Source organism: Oncorhynchus keta, chromosome 25, assembly GCF_023373465.1.
Source record: "Oncorhynchus keta strain PuntledgeMale-10-30-2019 chromosome 25, Oket_V2, whole genome shotgun sequence".
Classification (NCBI taxonomy): Eukaryota; Metazoa; Chordata; class Actinopteri; order Salmoniformes; family Salmonidae; genus Oncorhynchus; species Oncorhynchus keta.
In genome coordinates this window covers 25,650,400-25,676,039 of record NC_068445.1, presented here as the reverse complement: position 1 = coordinate 25,676,039, position 25,640 = coordinate 25,650,400, and the positions used below count along the sequence as shown (strand labels likewise).

The 25,640-nt window shown below is 42.1% G+C and overlaps 1 protein-coding gene across 1 annotated transcript in view; it reads right to left on the bottom strand.

Annotated features, from left to right (window-relative positions):
- LOC118358451 (autism susceptibility gene 2 protein) overlaps positions 1 to 25,640 on the bottom strand; it is a 498,631-nt gene that overhangs the window by 373,867 nt on the left and 99,124 nt on the right.

Genomic DNA, 25,640 nt, shown 5'->3' with positions numbered 1-25,640 from the left:
AAGCAGAAAGACTATGTACAAAAACAGTCAGTCGTAGACTGTCAAGACATGTTTAATCCAGTCAACAGAAGCACAATACCTTCCAGAAGTCCCGAATCATATTAAGGGTTTGTCTTTAATAAGCTTAGGATGATAGCAAAATGTTCTGGACTATACAGTAAATATAACAGTAATATATAGTAGAGTCTGGTGCATATTGTACAATCTGGTAAAAATGTTCCCTTGTTTGGCTTAATCACAGTCTGATAGCTACTGTCAGAGCCATACATTTAGTTCAAAATATAAAATATATGGCTCTGGCTACTGTTACATCATGACCAGGCTACTTTCTCCTTCTGGTTGTCTGCTTGACTAAACTCTGGCTAATGTATAACCATATTATTTATTGAACCTTTACTTAATCAGGAAAGAGCTTTGAGGTTAGCAACCTCTTCTGCGAGGGCGGCCTGCAAATAACCAGGGGATAACGTTGCAGCCAGAAAACTGATAACTATGGCTACAGTTACATCATGGCATAGCTATTGGTAAACAAACAAAGTCTTCGAAGTGATGACGGAGGCTGTGAGGCTGATATGTGAAGTGAATAATTCACAGAAGAGGGTAGGGGAAATACTGTTAGACTGGCGATGGAGACACACCACTGCTGGAAGCCACACACAGGGCCCTGCACAGGGCTGTTAGTTCACAGAGCAACATCTGTTCTCCGCTGCATGGCTCTACTGGCTACATTACAGACACCCCTACTGTGATGAGTAGTGAAGTGAGGGGAGAGAGAGAGAGAGAGAGAGAGAGAGAGAGACAGAGAGAGGGAGAGAAAGAGACAGAGAGAGAGAGAGAGAGAGAGAGAGAGAGAGAGAGAGAGAGAGAGAGAGAGAGAGAGAGAGAGAGAGAGAGAGAGAGAGAGAGAGAGAGAGAGAGAGAGAGAGAGAGAGAGAGAGAGACAGAGAGAGAGAGACAGAGAGAGAGAGACAGAGAGAGAGTATGTGTAATGTTTACTGTTCATTTTTGTTGTTTTTCACTTTATATATTGACTTTGTATGTTGTCTACCTCACTTGCTTTGGCAATGTTAACACATGTTTCCCATGCCAATAAAGCCCTTGAATTGAATTGAATTGAGAGGGAGAGAGAGAGAGAGAGAGAGAGAGAGAGAGAGAGAGAGAGAGAGAGAGAGAGAGAGAGAGAGAGAGAGAGAGCGCAACATCATCTGAATAGTAAAATAATTGGCTCTGGGGGCACAGCAGATGGCTATCACATTAGCGCTAACACAACAACACTGATACATTTACAAAGGTGCATAAGCAAAGCCTTCCGTTATATACTGACATCCAGGCCCTGAAAGGGGCTCTTCACCTCCTCTAAGGCAGCAAATGAATGTCTCATGAGACCAGAGAGACAGCCAAACCGGGCTACTTGTCATGACGTTCATTACCCTGACAGCCACATTTGAAATGCTTTGCCGTGACAAAGCGAGACAAACTGACAACAAAGGACATGAAAATTGCTACCAGGACCTTCTTAAGAAAAAAAGCTTCTTAAGAAAAACAAGAAGTTCATAGTTCATCTTATTTTTTTTTCTTAAGTGTTTTGTGAATCTGGGCCCTGATGTGCAATTCCTCAACAATATCTTAATATTTAATGATTTTCTTACGAACTTGTCAAATATCTTCTTACAAATCTTCCAGGCAATTGTTTTAGCTAGCTCTCTAGCTAGCAATGGCAATCATGTTAGCATATTTCTTACTGAGATTACTGTATTAAAACATTTTCTTGGGTTTAAAATAATCAATACTGAAACTTTCAGATGATGTTTGTGAGTGAATTAAACATGTTCAATTGCTTTCATGAGCTTTTTCTCTCACTGCCCCGAGGTGAAGACAAGACTTTAGTTATCTTAGAATTATTTTCAAGAATCTCATTTATTCTTAACTTTTTGCTTAAGGAGAAACATAAGAAATCAAATTTACAATAACCTTTTTGAGGAATAGCAACTTTCCTTAACTTTCTTCTTGAGTCTAAAGTTAAGGAAACATTGGCAGTTAAGAAGAAATGTATTCTTAAGAAGGTTTTGGGAATCTAGGCCCAGAGGCCGGATTCATAAAACATTACTTCAGAAAAACACTAGAAATTTCTTAAGGGAAAAAATAAGAAGTTCAGAAGATAGTTCGTAAGTGCAATTCCTCAAAATGTTCTTAGGAATTCATAGTTTTCTTAGGAACTTCGTAAAAATATTTCCTAAGAACTTCGTAAATATATTCTTATGTGGCATTGACATTAGTGATGTGCTTGAAACCAATAAATAAGCCTATGTGACAGGGATTATAGGATTTGTCCCACTATAATAAAGTGTTTCCATTTGATTACATTTATTTATCTGCTTTATGTCTCAAGATGGGGTTTATTTGTTGGCTTGTGAACCGTTTATGCACAAAAACAAACTTTATTTTTTCACATATCATAGACATCAGACTAGCTATTTAAAAACAAAAATAGATGACCAAGGAAAGCGCAATAAACACTACAGCAAACAAGAGCTTGAAGTGATGGTGGAGGAAATGGGAGAGAGTGGCCAAGTCTACCTCTGCCATCGGGGCATGGCAAGGGACAGTGATGCCACCGTAAAAAACAGTGGTCTGACATCAAGTCGGATGCTAAGAAGAAGGGAGCTGAGAGAATATTCATGTGGACCAGCTGGACGAGAAGGTGTTGTCCATGATAGGAGAAATGGTGATAGAGGGACTGTGCGACCGGTAAGTTTAGTAGCTACTTTAGCTAGCTAACGCGTAACAACATTATAGCCAACATAGCTAACAACACTAACGTTAGCTAAGTTCTTCTTTGAAAATGTACGAGCTAACGCAAGCTATTTAACACTTCTAGAATATTGTAATATATTGTTAATTAATGGCTAGCTAGACAATGCATGTTTAATTAGTTTTCTTGCTATATTTAAATGTTCGGTAGCCAAATGGCAGTGGCGCAAGAAAATGTTAATGGTTACAAAAGTATCCATTTGTCACAAGACCAGGGTTTAGCTGTCCTAAAGTTAAGTGCATTTCCAAGAAGACACATTATTATTATTCATCACAATACTTTTTTCTTATGAAGAAACATAGGGGGGAAAAGTAAGGACATTGCCAATAACTTTATTGAGTAATAGCAACTTTACTTAACTTTCTATTTAAGTCTATTGTTAAGGAAAAAATGGCAGTTAACTTCTTAAGGTATAGGGGACAGCATTTTCCCTTTTGGATAAATAGCGTGTCAAATTTCAACTTTCTGCTACTCATGCCAGGAATATAAGATGTGCATATCATTAGTAGATTTGGATAGAAAACACTCTGATATGCATAGTATTAGTAGATTTGGATAGAAAACACTCTGACGTTTCTAAAACTGTTTGAATCATGTCTGTGAGTACAACAGAACTTATGTAGCAGGCAACACACTGAGGACTAACCGTTTTTGTTTTTTGGTCTCTGTCTGTTTACTGGGTTCTCATTGGCAAATGATATTTCTTAGGAACCTGTTTTCAGTTCCTATCACTTCCACTGGATGTCACCAGTCTTCGGAATTTGGTTGAGGTTATTCATTTGTGCAATGAAGAAGTAGGCCATCTAGGAACTGGGTAACACTGTTGAGAGTGTGCAAGACGTGAAAAGTAGCGTTTGTTTGTTGTCTTCCTGTATTGAACACAGATAGACCCGTCTACAATTTGATCGATTATTAACATTTAGAAATACCTAAAGTTGTATTACAAAAGTAGTTTGAAATATTTGGGCAAAGTTTATAGGCAACTTTTGAAATATTTTGTAGTGACGTTGCGTTTTTTGGAAGCTGTCAAATAAATGGACATTTGGATATATATGGACGGAATTAATCGAACAAAAGGCCCAATTGTGATGTTTATGGGACATATTGGAGTGCCAACAAAAGAAACTCATCAAAGGTAATGCATGTTTTATATTTTATTTCTGTCACGCCCTGGTCAAAGTATTTTGTGTTTTTCTTTATGTATTTGGTCAGGCCAGGGTGTGACATGGGTTTTTGTATGTGGTGTGTAGCTTAGTGGATTGTAGCTTAGTGGGGTGTTCTAGGAGAGTCTATGGCTGTCTGAAGTGGTTCTCAATCAGAGGCAGGTGTTTATCGTTGTCTCTGATTGGGAACAATATTTAGGCAGCCATATTCTTTGGTTGTATTGTGGGTGATTGTCCTGAGTGTCTTGGTGTCCTTAGTCTGTGTTAGTTTGCACCAGTTAAGGCTGTTTCGGTTTTCACTACGTTTATTGTTTTGTAGAGTTGTGTTTTGGATTCGTGTTACTTGTGTGATTAAACATGGATCGCAATATACACGCTGCAGTTTGGTCCGACTCTCCTTCACCATTAGAAAACCGTGACAATTTCTGCGTTTTGTGTAGCGCCTGCAGGTTTGAAATATGCTACCCTCTTTGTTTACTATTGTGCTATCATCAGATAATAGCTTCTTATGCTTTCGCCGAAAGGGATTTTAAAAATCTGACATGTTGGCTGGATTCACAACGAGTGTAGCTTTAATTGAGTATCTTACATGTGTGATTTAATGAAAGTTTGATTTTTATATAATTTTTTGAATTTTCCGCGCTGCATTTTCCCTGTTTTTTGCCCAACCATCCCCTATACCATAAGAAGTTTTGTGAATCCGTCCCCAGGTGTTTTCCCTCTTTAAGTGGTCTGAACTTTCACATGCCACCCATCAATATTCATCATCTGAAAGAGGAGATTGGCAATTCAAAGTCATTCAATTTGCATGCGAGACCACACCTCCGGGGTTATTATTAATATAGGCATGTCTAGTAAACACACTTTGTGGTTGAGCTATGGGATCAATTAGAATTACACTCACAGAACTGTGGAATCTCATTGATATTCTGTCTTGTGGTCCTGATTTGTGTGTGTGTGTGTGTGTTTGTGCGTCCAACATTCTAACGTTCACACTGTAACCTCCATGGTTGCCTACTGTAAATCATTTCTGCTTGGAAGACTCAACCAGCTTCCAACCTGGGAAACATACACATGCAGATGCACGCACGCACGCACGCACGCACGCACGCACGCACGCACGCACACACACACACAGGGAGAGGGAATGGATTGGAATGGGAAATGGCTCTGCTAGTCTGCACATACAGGCACAGTAACCGGAGAGATCGCTAGACTTTCCTGACCCTGGCGTGTTGCCGTGGCAACAGCATGTGGGGAGAGCGAGCTTTGTTGCCTTTCCAGATTGCACTAGGAGGGAGAGAAAGGGAGGGGGAGAGGGGGAGGGGTAAGGGAGGGTGGGAAAGGCCTGTATAAAACCCACACAGTTGTCCCAGGCAGGCAGCTACAGGATGGTAAACAGCCTGCGTCTGATCATGGAGCAGGGACATGCCCTGGGTTGTGGAAGCACACTGCAGACAGGCCCCCATCAGGAGGGTAGTACAGCTAGTCAGCATCCTCTACCCCTGGTCTGGTTGTTTCCTGAGGTGCTTTTCACAGGACATGCATAAACCAAGAGGCACCTGACCGAGAGCGGGGAAGTTCTCAAACGGAGTCCTCAGCCTCTGTGAGACAGCGAATGAGAGAGATAGAGAGAGAGTAAAAGAGCAAGAGAGAAGCAGAATACCTGACCACTGTGACTGATCCAAACTTAAGGAAAGCTTTGACTATGTACAGACTCAGTGAGTATAGCCTTGCTATTGAGAAAGGCCGCCGTAGGCAGACATGGCTCTCAAGAGAAGACAGGCTATGTGCACACTGCCCACAAAATAAGGTGGAAACTGAGCTGCACTTCCTAACCTCCTGCCCAATGTATGACCATATTAGAGACACATGTTTCCCTCAGATTACACAGATCCACAAAGAATTTGAAAACAAACCCAATTTTGATAAACTCCCATATCTACTGGGTGAAATTCCACAATGTGCCATCACAGCAGCAAGATTTGTGACCTGTTGCCACAAGAAAAGGGCAACCAGTGAAGAACAAACACCAGTGTAAATACAACCCATATTTATGCTTATTTATTTTATATTGTGTACTTTAACCATTTGTACATTGTTACAACACTGTATATATATATAATATGACATTTGTAACATCTTTATTTTTGAAAACTTCTGTATGTGTAATGTTTACTGTTCATTTGTATTGTTTATTTCACTTTGTATATTATCTACCTCACTTGCTTTGGCAATGTTAACACGTTTCCCATGCCAATAAAGCTCCTTGAATTGAATTGAGTAGGAGATAGAAAGTCAGAGAGAAAGAGAGCGAAGGGAGAGGTAGCAAGAGAGAGAAAGAGAAAAGAGAGAGAGAGAATGAATAGGTAGCAAGAGCGCAAGAGAGGGGGCCGCCTGCCTGTGGTGTCTAATGCACATCATCACATTTCACTGGCACTTGTCTCTCCATCCGCAGTAATTATTTAGGAGACACAAAGAGCTCAGCTGGGGATCACTTCTTCTACATTAGAGGCAACAGAGGTTACAGGGGCATTTTTAAACAATGAGATACACTATGCCACCCATGGTGTGCTGACTTACATAACCACACTACTTAGACAACAGTTATTCTGCAGTTGTTTCTAATGGCATCTGAATGGATTTGTAGAATGATGTAACCTGTTTCTGCTGTTTGTGTTTCAGTCATCTATTGTTAAATATGTTCATTGTGTTTTAATTAATCCCTTGGGAGGGAGTCTGTGAGCTTGAATACATGATCAAAGCTCTGACGGTTTATTGAAGTAAATCCATAATTTCTCTCAATGGCAATGTCTATAAACAGACTATAAAAAACATCATAGCACTGATCAAAATTGCGTGTGCGTGCGTGTGTGTGTGTGTGTAGGCAGGGAGTCCTTCTCTCATAACTCACTGAGAGTAAACTATGGACTACTTCTGTGTGGTCCCAATGGTTTTCCCTGTCACAACTCAATGATAGCACCACATCTCTGTGCCACATTCATACGGTTGGGTAACTTCTCTCCACTACAGCTGAGCTGCTTCTCACTACACTGATGGAACTGGGGCTCCCAGATCCCCACAGGGGCCCCACCTGCAAAAGTACACCACACACACTCCTGCCACACACAAATATAAACCAACACACACTAACTCCTGTCACACACCCACACACAGCAACAGACTGGGTTATTCTATAAATAATGGGGCAAATGTGTGACATTGGGATCAACAAAAAATATTTGTATGCAGTTCCACATGTGTACTCAGAGGAATAAAAGTAAATATATGAAAATTGTCCCATACCTCCAGCTATACAACAACATAGGTCTAGGACTATACATCCTTTAAGCAGGATTTATACAGACATTTGGCATGTCAAATTCAAGGACTTTCAGGGACTTTTTCAAGCACTTAATTGTAATTTTCAAAGGACCTTAATGTTATACAATTGTATAATTTATATAATTGTACATATAGGGCCAAATATAGACCCCTCCCCCCAAAAAAAGACATACAAAAAGTGTCTTCACCAGCGTAATGTAGGTGACAGTAAAATATTCTTGATATTCCTCGCAAACACCTTTTCTCGAGCACTTGGGCTGTTGTTGCATTGCATGCGCTATCACAACAGCTGTTCGTCACTTGACAATCATTCATAAAATTCCTTCCTGGATGAGATGATGATGTGTGAAAATATCATAGTGTAACAAAACAGCTGCACATTACCTGCGCATCCAACAAGTAGTATGCATAATTATTGAAGAACATTTTACAGTATCAATTTATGTTTTTAAGTATCAAGGTAAGGTGACTCATTCAGTTAGAAGCATTTGATTTCGCATAAATCATTTGGGATTTGTGTGCCCATAAAAACTGTTTTCACCCCGTAACATAAGGAGACACGAAACGTTATGTACTTACACTGCATTTCTGAGATCTCTATACAAAAAACTGTCCGATACCTAGATCCAGGATTCTTACAGGGGTTAAGTTCAATCTAATTTAACTGATTATTGCTTACTATATTATACACTACATCACCAAAAGTATTTGGACACCTGCTTGTCAAACATTTCATTCCAAAATCATGGGCATTAATATGGAGTCGGTCCACCCTTTGCTGCTATAACAGCCTTCACACTTCTGGGAAGGCTTTCCACTAGATGTTGGAACATTGCTGCGGAGAGTTGCTTCCATTCAGCCACAAGAGCATTAGTGAGGTTGGGTACTGATGTTGGGCGATTAGGCCTGGCTCACAGTTGGCTCACAATTCTTCCCAAAGGTGTTCAATGGGGTTGAGGTCAGGGTTCTGTGCAGGCCTGTCAAGTTCTTCCACACTGATCTCGACACACCATTTCTGTATGGACCTCGCTTTGTGCACGGGGGCATTGGCATGCTGAAACAGAAAAAAGCCTTCCCCAAACTGTTGTCACAAAGTTAGAAGCACAGAATCGTCTAGAATGTCATGGTATGCTGTAGCGTTATGACTTCCCTTCACTGGAACTAATGAGCCTAAACCGAACCCATGAAAAACAGCCCCAGACCATTATTCCTCCTCCACCAAACGTTACAGTTGGCACTATGCATTAGGGTAGTTAGTGTTATCCTGGCATCAGCCAAATCTAGATTCGTCCGTCGGACTGCCAGATGGTGAACTTTGATTCATCACTCCAGAGAACGCATTTCCACAGCTCTAGAGTCCAATGGTGGCAAGCTTTATACCATTCCAGCTGATGATTGGCATTGCGCATGGTGATCTTAGGCTTGTGTGCGGCTGCTCGACCATGGAAACCCATTTCATGAAGCTCCCGATGAACAGTTGCTCCAGAGGCAGTTTGGAACTTGGTAGTGAGTGTTGCAACCGAAGACAGACAATTTTTACGCGCTACACTCTTCAGTACTCGACCGTCTAGTTCTGTGAGCTTGTGTTGCGCTACCACTTCGCAATAACAGCAGGGCAGAAATTCAGGTCCTGAGCTACAGGCAGTCAGATTTGGGTGTCATTTTAGGTGAAAATTGAAAAAAAGTGTTGGATCCTTAAGAGTTAATAACAAACTTGTATGCCATATGTATGCCATCTGTAAATATGAATATGCTTCCTGCTAGCCATGATTGGCTCAGATAATGGATGGGCTGAACATCCTGAGAAATGAGTTTGGATTGGTCTGCCACGTAGCATCCTTTCTTCTGTAACAAAGGACTGCTTAGTATGTGTAGATAATCCTTTCTAGCGTGTTTTTTTTTAAAGATATCACGAATAACTGCAAAAGTGTTGCTCTCCACTTTCTGGAGGAATCAGTGGAATGCCAGTGGAAGCAGAGTAAGATAGCTAAGGGGATGGAGAAAATTCTTACATTTGATTGCAAATATGTGGAGGGAGTCGAAAAGAGAACACACAGAAGGCTATTTTATTTTTATTTATCTCCAGATTACATATTCAAACTACGGGCAACCATGGCATCTGTGACAGAGAAGGAAAAGCGTTCATCCATGTACAATGCCTTGCGAAAGTATTCGGCCCCCTTGAACTTTGCAACCTTTTGCCACATTTCAGGCTTCAAACATAAAGATATAAAACTGTATTTTTTTTGTTGAAGAATCAACAACAAGTGGGACACAATCATGAAGTGGAACGACATTTATTGGATATTTCAAACTTTTTTAACAAATCAAAAACGGAAAAATTGGGAGAATTTTTTATATAAATATGAACTTTATCAAACAAAACATACACGTATTGTGTAACATTAAGTCCTATGAGTGTCATCTGATGAAGATCATCAAAGGTTAGTGATTAATTCTATCTCTATTTCTGATGTTTGTGACTCCACTCTTGGCTGGAAAAATGGCTGTGTTTTTCTGTGACTTGGCTCTGACCTAACATAATCGTTTGTGGTGCTTTCGCTCTAAAGCCTATTTGAAATCGGACACTGTTGTGGGATTAACAACAAGATTACCTTTAAAATTGTATAAAATACTTGTATGTTTGAGAAATGTTAATTAGGAGATTTCTGTTGTTTTGAATTTGGCGCCCTGCACTTTCACTGGCTGTTGTCATATCTGATCTCAGCCCTAAGAAGTTCTTAACAAACTATAGTTTTAGCAAGTCGGTTAGGACATCTACTTTGTGCATGACACAAGTATTTTCCAATAATTGTTTACAGACAGATTGTTTCACTAATAATGCAATAATGCACTGTATCACAATTCAAGTGGGTCAGAAGTTTACAGAAGTTTACACTAAGTTGACTATGCCTTTAAACAGCATGGAAAATTCCAGAAAATGACGTCATGGCTTTAGAATCTTCTGTAAAATCTTCTGACATAATTTGAGTCAATTGGAGGTGTACCTTTATTTCAAGGCCTACCTTCAAGGCCTACCTCTTTGCTTGACATCATGGTGAAATAAAAACAAAATCAAAACAAACAAATAGACCTCCACAAGTCTGGTTCATCCTTGGGAGCAATTTCCAAACGCCTGAAGGTACCACGTTCATCTGTACAAACAATAGTACACAAGTATAAACACCATGGGACCACATAGCAGTCATCATACCGCTCAGGAAGGAGACACGTTCTGTCTCCTAGAGATGAAGGTACTTTAGTGCGAAAAGTGCAAATCAATCCCAGCAACAGCAAAGGACCTTGTGAAGATGCTGGAGGAAACAGGTACAAATGCATCTATATCCACAGTAAAACAAGTCCTATATCGACATAACCAGAAAGGCCGCTCAGCAAGGAAGAAGCCACTGCTCCAAAACCGGCATAAAAAATCCAGACTACGGTTTGCAACTGCACTTGGGGACAAAGATCGTACTTTTTGGAGAAATGTCCTCTGGTCTGATGAAACAAAAATAGAACTGTTTGGCCATAATGACCATTGTTATGTTTCGAGTAAAAAGGGGGAGGCTTGCAAGCCGAAGAACATCATCCCAACCGGGAAGCACGGGGGTGGCAGCATCATGTTGTGGGGGTGCCTTGCTGCAGGAGGGCCTGGTGCACTTCACAAAATTGATGGCCTCATAAGAATGGAAAATTTTGTAGATGTATGGAAGCAACATCTCAAAACATCAGCCAGGAAGTTAAAGCTTGGTTGCAAATGGGTCTTCAAATGGCCAGCATCCACAAGCATGCTTCCAAAGTTGTGGAAAAATGGCTTAAGGACAACAAGGTGTTGGAGTGGCCATCACAAAGCCCTGACTTCAATCCTATAGAAAATTTGTGGGCAGAACTGAAAAAGCATGTGTGAGCAAGGAGGTCTACAAACCTGACTCAGTTACACCAGCTCTGTCAGGAGGAATGGGCCAAAATTCACCCAACTTATTGTGGGAAGCTTGTGGAAGGCTACCGAAAACGTTTGACCAAAGTTAAACAGTTTAAAGGCAATGCTACCAAATACTAATTGAGTGTATGTAAACTTATGACCCACTGGGAATGAGATGAAAGAAATAAAAGCTAATAATTCTCTCAACTATTATTCTGACATTTCACATTCTTAAAATAAAGTGGTGATCGTACCTGACCTAAGACAGGGAATCTTTACGGGGATAAAATATCAGGAATGATGAAAAACTAAGTTTAAATGTATTTGGCTAAAGTGTATTTAAACTTCAGACTTCAACTGTATATATTCACCCACTTTGCTATGAAGCCCCTAAATAAGATCTGGTGCAACCAATTACCTTCAGAAGTCACATAATTAGTTAAATAAAGTCCACCTGTGTGCAATCTAAGTGTCACATGATCTGTCACATGAGCTCAGTATATATATACACCTGTTCTGAAAGGCCCCAGAGTCTGCACGACCACTAAACAAGGGGCACCAACAGGCAAGCGGCACTATGAAGACCAAGGAGCTCTCCAAACAGGTCAAGTTGTGGAGAAGTACAGATCAGGGTTGGGTTATAAAAAATATCAGAAACTTTTAACATCCCACGGGTACCATTAAATCCATTATTAAAAAATTGACAGAATATGGCACCACAACAAACTTGCCAAGAGAGGGCCACCCACCAAAACACACAGACCAGGCAAGGAGGGCATTAATCAGAGGCAACAAAGAGACCAAAGATAACCCTGAAGGAGCTCCACAGCGGAGATTGGAGTATCTGTCCATTGGACCACTTTAAGCCATGCACTCCACAGAGCTGGGCTTTACAGAAGAGTGGCCAGAAAAAAAGCCATTGCTTAAAGGAAAAAAAGCAAACATGTTTGGTGTTTGCCAAAAGGCATGTGGGAGACTCCGCAAACATATGGAAGAAGATACTCTGGTCAGATGAGACTAAAATTTAGCTTTTTGGCCATCAAGGAAAAGGCTATGTCTGGCGCAAATCCAACACCTCTCATCACCCCGAGAACAACATCCCCACAGTGAAGCATGGTGGTGGCAGCATCATGCTGTGGGGATGTTTTTCATCGGCATGGACTGAGAAACTGGTCAGTATTGAAGGAATGATGGATGGCGCTAAATAAAGGGAAATTCCTGAAGGAAACCTGTTTCAGTCTTCTAGAGATTTGAGACTGGGATGGAGTTTCACCTTCCAGCAAGAGAATGCTGCGACAGCAACACTCGAGTGGTTTAAGTGGAAATATTTAAATGTCTTGGAATGGCCTCGTCAAAGCCCAGACCTCAATTCAATTGAGAATCTGTGGTATGACTTAAATATTGCTGTACACCAGCGGAACCCATCCAACTTGAAGGAGCTGGAGCAGTTTTGCCTTGAAGAATGTGCAAAAGTCCCATTGGCTAGATGTGCCAATCTTATAGAGACATACTCAAGAGACTTGCAGCTGTAATTGCTGCAAAAGATGGCTCTACAAAGTATTGACTTAGGGGAGTGAATAGTTATTCATGCTCAAGTTTTCGCTTTTTTTTGTTTGTCTTATTTCTTGTTTGTTTCACAATAAAAAATAGTTTGCATCTTCAAAGTGGTAGGCATGTTGTGTAAATCAAATGATCCAAACCAGCCAAAAATCCCTTTTAATTCCAGGTTGTAAGGCAACAAAATAGGAAACGTTAGCTAGCTAGCTAACAAGATAGAAACGAACCTAACCATTGTTTAGAAAGTTGCTTTTAGTTGCCTGGTTTGATAGAATGACATATACTACATATTTTAAAGGATGGTGTTAAAATACACCAGTTACGCTATTTTGGACCAGCAGGCTAATGATGTCATGCATATGAATCCTCAAAGAGATGGGTGGGCTAATGCATGGGCTCTCGAGTGGTGCAGCAGTTTAAGGCGCTGCATCTCAGTGCTTCTGGTGTCACTACAGACAGGCTGTATCACAAATGGCCGTGATTGGGAGTCCCATAGAGCGGAGCACAATTGGCCCAGCGTCGTCAGGGTTTGGCCGGTGTAGGCCGGAATTCTAAATAAAAATTTGTTCTGGACTGATTTGCCTGTTTAATTAAAAGGTTAAATAAATAAATACATATTTAAATAAATAATGTGAATCCTCATAGAGATGGGTGGGGCTAAGGCTTAAGATGGTGTGAATGATGCTGAATGGATGTAGACAAAGAAGAGCTTTCCAGTAGGTTTAACAAAACATTAGGAGGGCCATTTTCTCAAAAGTGGGGTTAAAACTTTCCAAGCAGAATTACTTTCCCATTGTTCCTCAACTGAGGTGTATGATATATCATCTAGCTCTGAGTCTCTACTTTTATCCAATGTAAAAAAAAGCATTTCAAATGTTGATTCATAAAACCGAATCGTGCTAGTCGGTCAAAAATAGTCACACAAACGCCTTTGAACAAAATTTCTGAGCAGAGGTCTTGATCTGTCTTTGGCTGTGTCAGCAGGGCGAGGGCGACCGCCAGCCCAGCAGCCCACTTAACTCCATTAAACATGCCATTCTGCAGCCTGCGTGGTCCTCGTCCCCCCTCAGTCTAGCAGCCATCACATCAAATCGCCAGCTCTCTGTCTCTATTTATGGTGTAAATCAGGGATGGGCAACTTTTAATGGATTGGGGGCCACAAAAACTCTGAACTCGTCATGATGGGCCGCAGTGGCTCTCTGGTCTGCGTACCGACATCGATACCCACACATGCAGCCTTTTGGAGGCCTTAAGTTTCTAAAAAAAAATGGGACCGCCCCCTTCTTGACAGCAGAGTGAAAAAAAGGTGAATTTCCTGCAATTCTACACATTTTGCCATGGGGCGTAAAGAAAAGGTTGCAGTTTTAAAGTAAGTTTGCTGCAATATGATAACTGAGTTAATAAAGTGACTAACAAAATCAATGGCGGGCCACCGGTCAGTAATTTGACCAGGATTACTACAAGTTTAGATACAATAGCTGGCTAGATGAACTTACCAATCTAAAAGAAAAATGTTGACATGGACTAATTGAGTGACTGTCAGTGACTGACATAACAAGAAAAAAACTGCTGATACACAACAACATTTTGAAATTGCACCTTGTGTATTCTACTAACGCTCAACTTTAAATGGACCCTGACTGAGTTCCCCTTCATCCCTGTTGTAAATGATCAGCACTTGCCGCCGCCCACCACCTGTCCAGCCGCCCACCTGGGTCCCACAAAACTAGGGTTGCAAAATTCAGGAAACTATCAGTCAATTCAGTGGTTTTCCAAAAATCCTGGTTGGAGGATTGCTAAACTACACAAAACAGAGAGATCTGTAACGAATCTTAAAAAATATTTATCTCTACTCACGTCTGTTCAGGGTGTGGATTAGTGCATAAATGGAGGATTATTTCTGCACACATTAGCCACCGGTAAATCAGTGTGATTTAGATTGCATTGATTTAGCTGAGCACCGCCTAGCCACCTTAATAGTACAACATCTACAGTGTAGAGGCACTGCCCCCTGATCTAATGCTGCTGTCAGCTCAAACACACATAGATGTATGAGTGCACGCACATGCACAGGCATACATTCACACGCACAGGCACACACATACGAACATGCACACGTGAACACACACATGTGAACACACCTCAAATGAAGTGGTAGCATACCCTTTAATTTACTCTGGCACATCATCTGCAAGCAGAATCAGCAGGCTAAATCGCTTCCTAAAAAGCACAGACTGCTCTGAGCCAAACAGATCATCCGTTTCTGAACATAGCAAACCACAGAGAAAAACACACACTTCTACATTGATCAATGTCATAAATTGTCCCACCAATAGGATTAAATGTACCAGATCCGTTCTCTTTTGTTAACTTATCTCGTGCCTTTTCCCTTTTCACATACTTCCTCTCTAGACTAATCCCTACTCCACAGAAGTTCATCAGTCATTCTGGTCTGTATAAAATTCTGTTTGCCAGCTGTGGTCTAGGTCTCGGTAGAGAAAGGGCCAACAGCTCAGAGGTGTTAATCTACTCCAGGTCATTCAGTTACTTCGCTAGCCACTGGCCCAGCACCACTACACATAGTAGGAGGTCTATTTCCTCTCTAACTCCCCCTTCTCTCGAACTCTCTTTCTCAGTAATCTACCCAACAGGGGGGAGCTTGTTCGAAGTCATTTAAAACATCCGGCAAGCCATCCATCCAGCCAATGAGCCAGCCGTATCTCCAGCCAGCCAAGGCTCTCATTAGTAGCCAGGCCCCAGAGACGGTTCCTGGGGGAGACTGAAGCAGCCTCTCCCTCTCTCCCCTCTCTCCTCCTCCATCAAAGGGGAACTCTCCAGGCAGCAGGTCTCAGGATTTTCACATCCATGTCCAGGCCCTGTCATTTTATCTGTAAACCCCATGGAACTACCATTCTTCTCCTCTGCTTACTCTCTCTCATTTCACCCTCTCTCTTTGCCTGCCTGTCTTTATTTAGAGAGGCGTGAGTGCTGGAAAGGGTCCCAGATGGACTGACACCATCTGGCCTGGCTGGGTCCCGGGGTGAGGGGAGAGGGGTGAAGCATGGGGTACATGGTGACAATGGGGTGATACAGTACAACAATAAACCTCACTGTAAATCTCTTTAATGAATCTGCTCTGACAAGTGCCCAGGAAACAAGTGATGCCTAGCAGGGGCTGCATGTGCAACATCACTGAATGAAAGAGGAGTTGTGAACGTGAACGACAGAGAGAAATAGGACTAACTGGCTGGCTGACTGATTGGCTGACTGGCTGGATGGGGGCTGACATGATGCTTCCCCGGTTTCTGCACAGCAGCCAATATGGCCTGCAAACTTTCCACCCACAGTCACAGGAAGCTTCCTGCAATTGCATTCCCCTCCTCGGCCCAGGCCCACACACTGGCCCAAAAATACATTGTGGTGTCAGTGACACATTCCACCGGGGCTCTCTCTCTCTCTTTCTTTCTCTCGCTCTGCGGAGGAGAGGAAGTGAGAAGTCCACTTTCCTGTATGGCTGCCACCTCTGCAACACCTCCTTCCTGCTCCTACTCTCCTCAAATGACTTTGCAGAAACACAACAAATAACCAGGCGTAAGAGGCTAGATTCATAATTTTAACTGTACGATGATCAACAAATCAATCTAGTATAAGTTCTCCCCCACTGTCAAATAGACATAATACCATCAGAGAAGCTGTTTAGAATATTATTGGGCTCTTATTGACAGACGTATGCCTTGCCCCTGGAGACAAACTTTGAAGAAACACTCGAACGGCCTCTTAAAGATTGGATGTCAGTTAAAAAAGAACACATTCTTTTCACACTCTATTGAAAGCTCAACTGTTTTGTCAGTTTCTCCCCAAATCCATCAGAGCAACAATGAAAAGTTGAGTGGATTCTCACTACTGCTCTGGAGAGACTGAGCAGACAGAGATATGCTTGATATGCTACCGCTGTCTGTGTTGCCTGTTGCTTGTTGCCTGGTACCAAGGTAGACACTCACTCTGTCCTGCTGTGAGGTGAATGACAGTGAGGAATGAGCTTTACTCACACTGGAGAAGAGAGAGAAACTGTGCTGTGGAACAAGGGAGGGAAGGTACACACCTGGGTTCAAATTTAATTTGTTTTATTTAAAATACTGCACTTGATTGAGCTTGCCTGGTGCAATGGAATCTGTAAAGTCAACTCTCATCTGGCACTCAGGCCTCTCCTCTATAGCAGATATTTTACCATCCCTTCTTCTCTGTAGCTTGCCACTCCAGTAGCCACCAGACTGTTTCCAGCCCAGGAACAAAGACTGTGTGTGATGTGAATGTGATACACAATACAATAGCCTCCTGCCATAACCTCTAACTCTATCAGGGCTTTCTGTAGAGACAGGTGACTGGCTGCTACACACACTGTAGCTCCCCACTCCTAAGGGAGGTGTGTTCTGGGCCTGTTAACTGAACCCTCTGATCTGACTCAGGAGAGTCTGGGCCAGATTACAGATGGCCACTTCATATGTGAGTTCAAATTCATATTGGCTTTTGTTGGTGGAGGAAATCAATTTAAGCATAGAGCCTATTGGTGTCAAGTTTTCATATGTCAGTTATGTTATCAGATCACCATTTAATAAATGACATCAAATACATGTATATATTCCATGTGTACATGTATGTTCATTGACCCACACATTTTAATAACTATTGTTGATAATTGTATAAAAAAAGTAACAAAATCCTGAAAAGTAACAAAACCTCAGAGCACTGAAGAAAAGTCTTCAAGCACCAAAATAGCTTTATTAAACAACCAAAACAAGCGCAGGTCCCAGATCTGTGTCCGAGTCAGCCAGCGCAGTGAAGTGATGGGATTTGTATTTGTATTTATTATGGATCCCCATTACAGTGGTTCCTCCTTTAAAAGTTGCGTCATACTGCGGCACACCTTGCGGGATGCTGCAGCATTCTGTTGCACATTATCTATTTGTCAGCCTTTTTTTCTGTGAATGCAAGTTATTGCTAGTTTGTCCACCAGAGGGCATCTTTGAGAAGCATTTGATAGTCTTCCGTATTGGCATTAACAGATAATTTAAAACCTTTTTTGTAATAACAGTATATGGGATTGAATTTAAGCAATTTGGCTTAATTAATTTGATGAATACTATGGTGTTTCTATTCAGAGAAAAACTAAACTCTCAGGGTTTCCGTTAGGATGGAATGGAAAATATGGCGCTGTACAACGGGAGGAAGGAGTAGGCTGTCCTTGTAAATAAGAATTTGTTCTTAACTGACTTATTCTTTAACCTTAAATAAAGGTTACACTAAGAGTATAACATTTCTGCACCCTAACAATACCCAAACGGAGATTAAGTGAAAATATAAATCTCATTGATTTATCAAGACCAGTCCATGCTTGCGTCAGGGCAGCGCGAAACGGTACTAAAATAGTTGTAGGCTTTAGCTTCAATATGCTCTTTAAATAAATAAGATCTACACCATTTTTAACAGCACATTACTCAACACCAGTGAGACTCATTTCGGATACGGTAGGCCTACAGTATATCGCAAAATATTTTTTTCAATGACGTGACTCTCCGCCAATAATTACATTTAGAGGATCTGAGGACTCTATATTAATATCTAAAGGGCATTTTCCGTTGGGATCTGTGAGAATATCTGAGAATATCTAAGCGTCTTTTATATAATTCAAAATTAATGAACAATAATAATAATCACTGTTTAAAAAGTTACAATATTTTGGAGATTTAATTTTCATTTAACCTAGAGTGAGCAAGAAAAAGGCCATTCTTGAACATGGGGTGAGACATTCTCACTAATTTGTAAATAAAGACAGTTTGTTATTTAGAATTATTTATTTCTGGAGAAACCTAACTTGATTATTTAGCAGACATGCTTATATTCATGAAGATTATGAGGGATCAACAAAGGCAATCTGTAATCTGCTGGCATCACGGCACGTCATCAACATCACTCTAATTACAGTCAGAAGACAGTTGAAGAAACTTGCGTGGACATACGGAAAGGCTCGGTAAGAAATGTTTTATATATATATATAGCCGGGCAAAAAAGTATTTAGTCAGCCACCAATTGTGAAAGTTCTCCCATTTAAAAAGATGTGAGAAGCCTGTAATTTTCATCATAGGTACACTTTAACTATGACAGAGAACTTGCACAATTGGTGGCTGACTAAATACTTTTTTGCCCCACTGTGTATATATATATATATATATATATATATATAAATTATTTATAAAAAAATATCACAACATTAACAATGTGTGTTCGCTTGTTTTGTACTGTTCTGTAGTTTTGACCCAATGATTTGTCTGACAAACAAAGAATTTAGCGTCCTGCAGGCCCAGGCATGGATCAAAGCTGGCGAGACATTCAATAATGGCATCTTCACAGACTAATCAACTGTGGCCCTTGAGAAATTTGCTCAAAATTGCTACAGAAAAAAAGGAAGAAGATCAAGCAAGCCGAGTCCCAAGCATCGCTCAAACTCCATGTGTGGGGGGCAATTTCTCGCTAGGGACCAGGCCCATATTTGTTTTTTGATGTTAAGTTTGGCTATTTACAAACCAAAAGGTAAATAAAATATTGCAGCCTACACCTCACGGACTGCTATGTGTTCCACAATAATTCACTCTTGCCTCCTTTTTCAGGTATCATGGCTTGAGATTTCTTTGAGGAAGAAATCATCAAGAGATATGCTGGACCCAATGTCAGAGGTGTTTCTGGGACCACATTGTTTCTTTCAAGTTAGGATTATACAATATTTTGTTACGTTTAGGCCTAGTTACATGTATATTTCTAGTATTGTACCTAATTTGGGCTGTTAGGCTAAATATATTTTTTTCTTCTCCAAATGCAGATAATGACCCAAACCACACTGCCACCTGGGTTTGCATTGCAAACCAGCAGAGTATGTAGTAAAATAAAGGTTAAATAAAAATAAATAAAAAACCTACAACACCTACGGTAGGCCTACAGTATATCTACAAATATTTTAGATGTAGGTCTCCTGATTTAAACCCGATCAAACTTGTTTGGCATCAACTGAAAACATGAATCCGTAACTCTGCTAAGCCGACAGGCAAAGATGAACTGGTCAAGGCCATCAAGATGTTTTGGTTAGAGAAAAAGAAGATACAACAAATACATTGATCATCTCAGCAAGGTTTTCCCTGTGGTCATGGAGCTGGGTGGAAGTGCGTCTAAAGCGTAGTTAATATAACCTCACACTCAACGTCAACAAAACTAAGGAGATGATTGTGGACTTCAGGAAACAGCAGAGGGAACACCCCCCTATCCACATCGATGGAACAGTAGTGGAGAGGGTAGCTAGTTTTAAGTTCCTCGGCATACACATCACAGACAAACTGAATTGGTCCACTCACACTGACAGCGTCGTGAAGAAGGCGCAGCAGCGCCTATTCAACCTCAGGAGGCTGAAGAAATTCGGCTTGTCACCAAAAGCACTCACAAACTTCTACAGATGCACAATCGAGAGCATCCTGGCGGGCTGTATCACCGCCTGGTACGGCAACTGCTCCGCCCTCAACCGTAAGGCTCTCCAGAGGGTAGTGAGGACTGCACAACGCATCACCGGGGGCAAACTACCTGCCCTCCAGGACACCTACACCACCCGTTGTTACAGGAAGATCATAAAGATCATCAAGGACATCAACCACCCGAACCACTGCCTGTTCACCCCGCTATCATCCAGAAGGCGAGGTCAGTACAGGTGCATCAAAGCTGGGACCGAGAGACTGAAAAACAGCTTCTATCTCAAGGCCATCAGACTGTTAAACAGCCACCACTAACATTGAGTGGCTCCTGCCAACACACTGTCATTGACACTGACCCAACTCCAGCCACTTTAATAATGGGAATTGATGGGAAATGATGTAAATATATCACTAGCCACTTTAAACAATGCTACCTTATATAATGTTACTTACCCTACATTATTCATCTCATATGCATATGTATATACTGTACTCTACATCATCGACTGCATCCTTATGTAATACATGTATCACTAGCCACTTTAACTATGCCACTTTGTTTACTTTGTCTACACACTCATCTCATATGTATATACTGTACTCGATACCATCTACTGTATGCTGCTCTGTACCATCACTCATTCATATATCCTTATGTACATATTCCTTATCCCCTTACACTGTGTATAAGACAGTAGTTTTGGAATTGTTAGTTAGATTACTTGTTGGTTATCACTGCATTGTCGGAACTAGAAGCACAAGCATTTCGCTACACTCGCATTAACATCTGCTAACCATGTGTATGTGACAAATAAAATAGGATTTGATTTGATTTGATATAAACATCCACATTCAAATGTCTTTTTTCTTGTTATTTTATTTTATTAACGAAAGCATAAAGATGTTGATGAAGAAATACTGTACTACTGTTTTGAGTTAGAAATGTAATACTTTAGAGTACTTCAGCATCAAATACATTACAAGTTGAGGGATTTTCACAACAGTAGCCAGGTTATAAAAAGTCTATTGTCCTGCTAATAGGAAACATTTGCATGATGGGCTACACCTGCTAAGGTTGTGATGTCTTCACTATTACTCTACAATGTAGAAAATAGTCAAATTATTTTTAAAATCCTGGAATGAGTAGGTGTGTCCAAACTTTTTCGGTAATGTCAAAAGCCGCACTTGAAGTCTAACAAAACAGCCCCCCACAATCTTTTTATCATCAATTTCTCTCAGCCAATAATCAGTCATTTGTGTAAGTGCTGTGCTTGTTGAATTTCATTGCCTATAAGCATGTTGAAAGTTTGTTGTCAATTTGTTTACCAAAATAGCATTGTATCTGGTCAAACACAATTTTTAGCCAGTAAATGGGGCTTTACTATTCTCAGGTAGCAGAATGACTTTTGCTTCCCTCCAAGCCTGGGGACAGACACTTTCTAGTGGGCTTAAATTGAAAATATGGCAAATAGGAGTGGCAATATCATCCACTATTTTCCTCAGTAATTTTCCATCTGAGTTGTCAGACCCTGGTGGCTTGTCATTGTTGATAGACAACAATCATTTTTTCACCTCTTCCACACTGACTTTACGGAATTCAAAATTACAATGCTTGTCTTTCATACTTTACTATGTGATATCTCTCTGTTGATATCACATACATTATCAAGCATTTCACACATGTTATCCAGATACTGACTGTTAGCACTTGGTGGTCTATAGCAGTCTCCCACCAGAATGGGCTTAAGGTGAGGCAGATGAACCTGTAGGCATATTACTTCAACAGTATTTAACATGAGATCCTCTCTAATCTTTACAGGAATGTGGTTCTGAAAATAAACAGCAACACCTCCACCATTTGCATTTCTATATCTTCTGTAAATGTTATAACCTTGTATTGGTAACACAGGATCATCAAAGGTATTATCTCAGTGAGTTTCAGAGATACCAGCGAATTATTGATTTCATGAACCTTTTTTCTTAAGCTACATACGTGGGCAATTTTGAGCACTTTTCTTTTGGGATTCTTACTTGTTTCCATTGCTTTACTGGGAACCTTAGCAGAAGTAGATATACTCATATTATTTATGTTATTGCAGGGTGAGCTGCACACAGTGGACTTCCTCCTAGGGCACACTGCCTCAATGCTAACAGTATAAATCTGGTTCATAGGCATATGATTACTGCATACAACAGCTGTAGGATCAGCAGAGGTATTCAGGGCAGTTAGAGGGTCATACATTAAGTTACTTACATTGTGTCTTCCAACTCCGCTGGTGTAATGTACATTTGCTGAAGCATTATGACAACTCTGCATCACAATGGTAGGGATTATCTAAACTTGGCTTGAGTCATTGATAAATCATTGTCTCAATGCAGCCTTATAATGCTGTAAAAGGATCCAGGAACCCAAACGATTTGGGTGGATCACATCCTCCTTATAAAACGTGTTTTGTTAACAAAAGGTATCGAAATTGTCAATAAAAGTTACAACCATTGCGCTGCAGTAATCACGTAGCCAGTTGTGAAGAGAAAATAATCCTGTGTTCAATGCCACGATTCAGAGAGGGCACAGGGCCAGATATGATGGGTCTTTTAGTGTCTAGCAGAGAGTCCATCAGCTATTTAAAATCCCATTTCAACTGTTCAGAGCTGCCCTTCATAATGTCATTAAAACCCACATGGACTACAATAGAATCTATGTCCATGTCCTGGCGTAGTACATTCTGGAGCAGCTTAGTAATGTCATTTACTCCAGCTCCGGGATAGGACATTGTTTTTCCACCAGGAATGGTCATATTTCTTACCATGGAGCTGCACAAAATCAGAGCTGGTGAGAAGGACGAGTGTGTTTACGTAACTGCATGCAGGTGACTGCTTTGAGTCATACGGAGAGAAGGGAGAGGAAAAGGGTTCTTAAAGAAACACGCCTTCTAGGACCCACCACATCAGAGGCCCCGCTCATCTGTGACCCCATCAGAGGCCCCGCTCACCTGTGACCCCATCAGAGGCCCCGCTCATCTGTGACCCCATAAGAGGCCCCGCTCATCTGTGACCCCATCAGAGGCCCCGCTCATCTGTGACCCCATCAGAGGCCCCGCTCATCTGTGACCCCATCAGAGGTCCCGCTCATCTGTGACCCCAACAGATGCCCCGCTTATCTGTGACCCCATCAGAGGCCCCGCTCATCTGTGACCCCATCAGAGGCCCCGCTCATCTGTGACCCCATCAGAGGTCCCGCTCATCTGTGACGCCGGCAGAGGCCCCGCTCATCTGTGACGCCGGCAGAAGCCCCGCTCATCTGTGACCCCATCAGAGGCCCCGCTCATCTGTGACCCCATCAGAGGCCCCGCTCATCTGTGACCCCATCAGAGGCCCCGCTCATCTGTGACCCCATCAGAGGCCCCGCTCACCTGTGACCCCATCAGAGGCCCCGCTCATCTGTGATGCCGGCAGAGGCCCCACTCATCCGTGACGCCGGCAGAGGCCCCGCTCATCTGTGACCCCATCAGAGGCCCCGCTCATCTGTGATGCCGGCAGAGGCCCCACTCATCTGTGACCCCATCAGAGGTCCCGCTCATCTGTGACGCCGGCAGAGGCCCCGCTCATCTGTGACGCCGGCAGAAGCCCCGCTCATCTGTGACCCCATCAGAGGCCCCGCTCATCTGTGACCCCATCAGAGGCCCCGCTCATCTGTGACCCCATCAGAGGCCCCGCTCATCTGTGACCCCATCAGAGGCCCCGCTCATCTGTGACCCCATCAGAGGCCCCGCTCATCTGTGACCCCATCAGAGGCCCCGCTCATCTGTGACCCCATCAGAGGCCCCGCTCACCTGTGACCCCATCAGAGGCCCCGCTCATCTGTGATGCCGGCAGAGGCCCCACTCATCCGTGACGCCGGCAGAGGCCCCGCTCATCTGTGACGCCGGCAGAGGCCCCGCTCATCTGTGACGCCGGCAGAGGCCCCGCTCATCTGTAACGCCGGCAGAGGCCCCACTCATCTGTGACGCCAACAGAGGCCCTGCTCATCTGTTAAAGTAGTGTGCTCCCTTGGACCCCGCCTCCACAATGCTGATCTCCTACACATGCACGCACGAACACCGCACCCACGAACGTACACAAGCACAAAGCTATCTTTTTCTATCTCTCATAATTCCAGGCTTTCACCCAGATATCTGGGTTAACCTTGTTTTTAAAGGGCAGGCAGGCATGCAGCTCTCTATAGTACAGATGTCTTTTCACTCCACTATGTTCCCAGTTTAATTCCCAGAGTGTCTGTTTAATCACAGACAGGCCTGGGCAGAGGGCAACCTCCTCGGTACAGCCTACACTACAGAACATCATTGTTAGTTTTAAATTAAACCTGAGAATCAGTCAGGTGAAGACTGCTATGCAACCGTACCATCACCCCATGAGTTCTAGCACTAACTGAACAACATGGTGCTGTGTCCACCCCAGGAGGGCATATTATACAAGACCCTGGCCCAGAAGAACACAGCGAGAGTGGAGGTATTATATACAAGAAGACAAGTACCTCTGAGGTCTAAGACTCAGCATAGGTCAGCCCAGATCAGGCTGCAGCCCATAATCTATTTATGTTAAAACACAGTTTGGTAACTCAATTTAATGAATGATGTATACAATAAATACAGAATACTTAGAGATCAATCAATGCCCATCAGTGTATTGTCAATGTTTGCCTGCCTGTCTGTATGAGTGCTAGGTGTTAGCCTCTAGGGCAGGAGAGAAAGTGATCTCCCAAGTGATGCAGCGGTCTAAGGCACTGCATCTCAGTGCTAGAGGCGTCACTACAGACCCTGGTTTGATTCCAGGCTGTATCACAACCGGCCGTGATTGGGAGTCTAGGGTGGCGCACAATTGGCCCAGTGTCGTCTGGGTTAGGGTTTGGCTGGGGTAGGCCGTCATTGAAAATATGAATTTGTTCTTAACTGACTAGCCTATTTAAATGAAGGTTAAATAATTGTATATATTTTTTAAATCTCTACAGACCACTCAGAGGATGACAATACTCCACCGTGATAACACACTTTAACTTTAAAGTGTCTTTCTGAAAGAACTAGATGATAAGAGATCGTGAGAGATTGTTTTCTTTACTGTGGCCATGCGGTAAGAGAGTAGAAATGTGTGATGGGCAGATAATTACACACATTGTTATGAGAAAGTAATCCATAGAAAAAAAGAGAATAGGATAAAAAACCGTGTGTAGCAAACACCACACAGGGTGAATGATGAGTCGTGAGCTTTTATCGCACCAGCCTTTTAGAGTAATGGACCATAGCAGAGGTGTTTTACAGGTCCTAGTGGTGCTA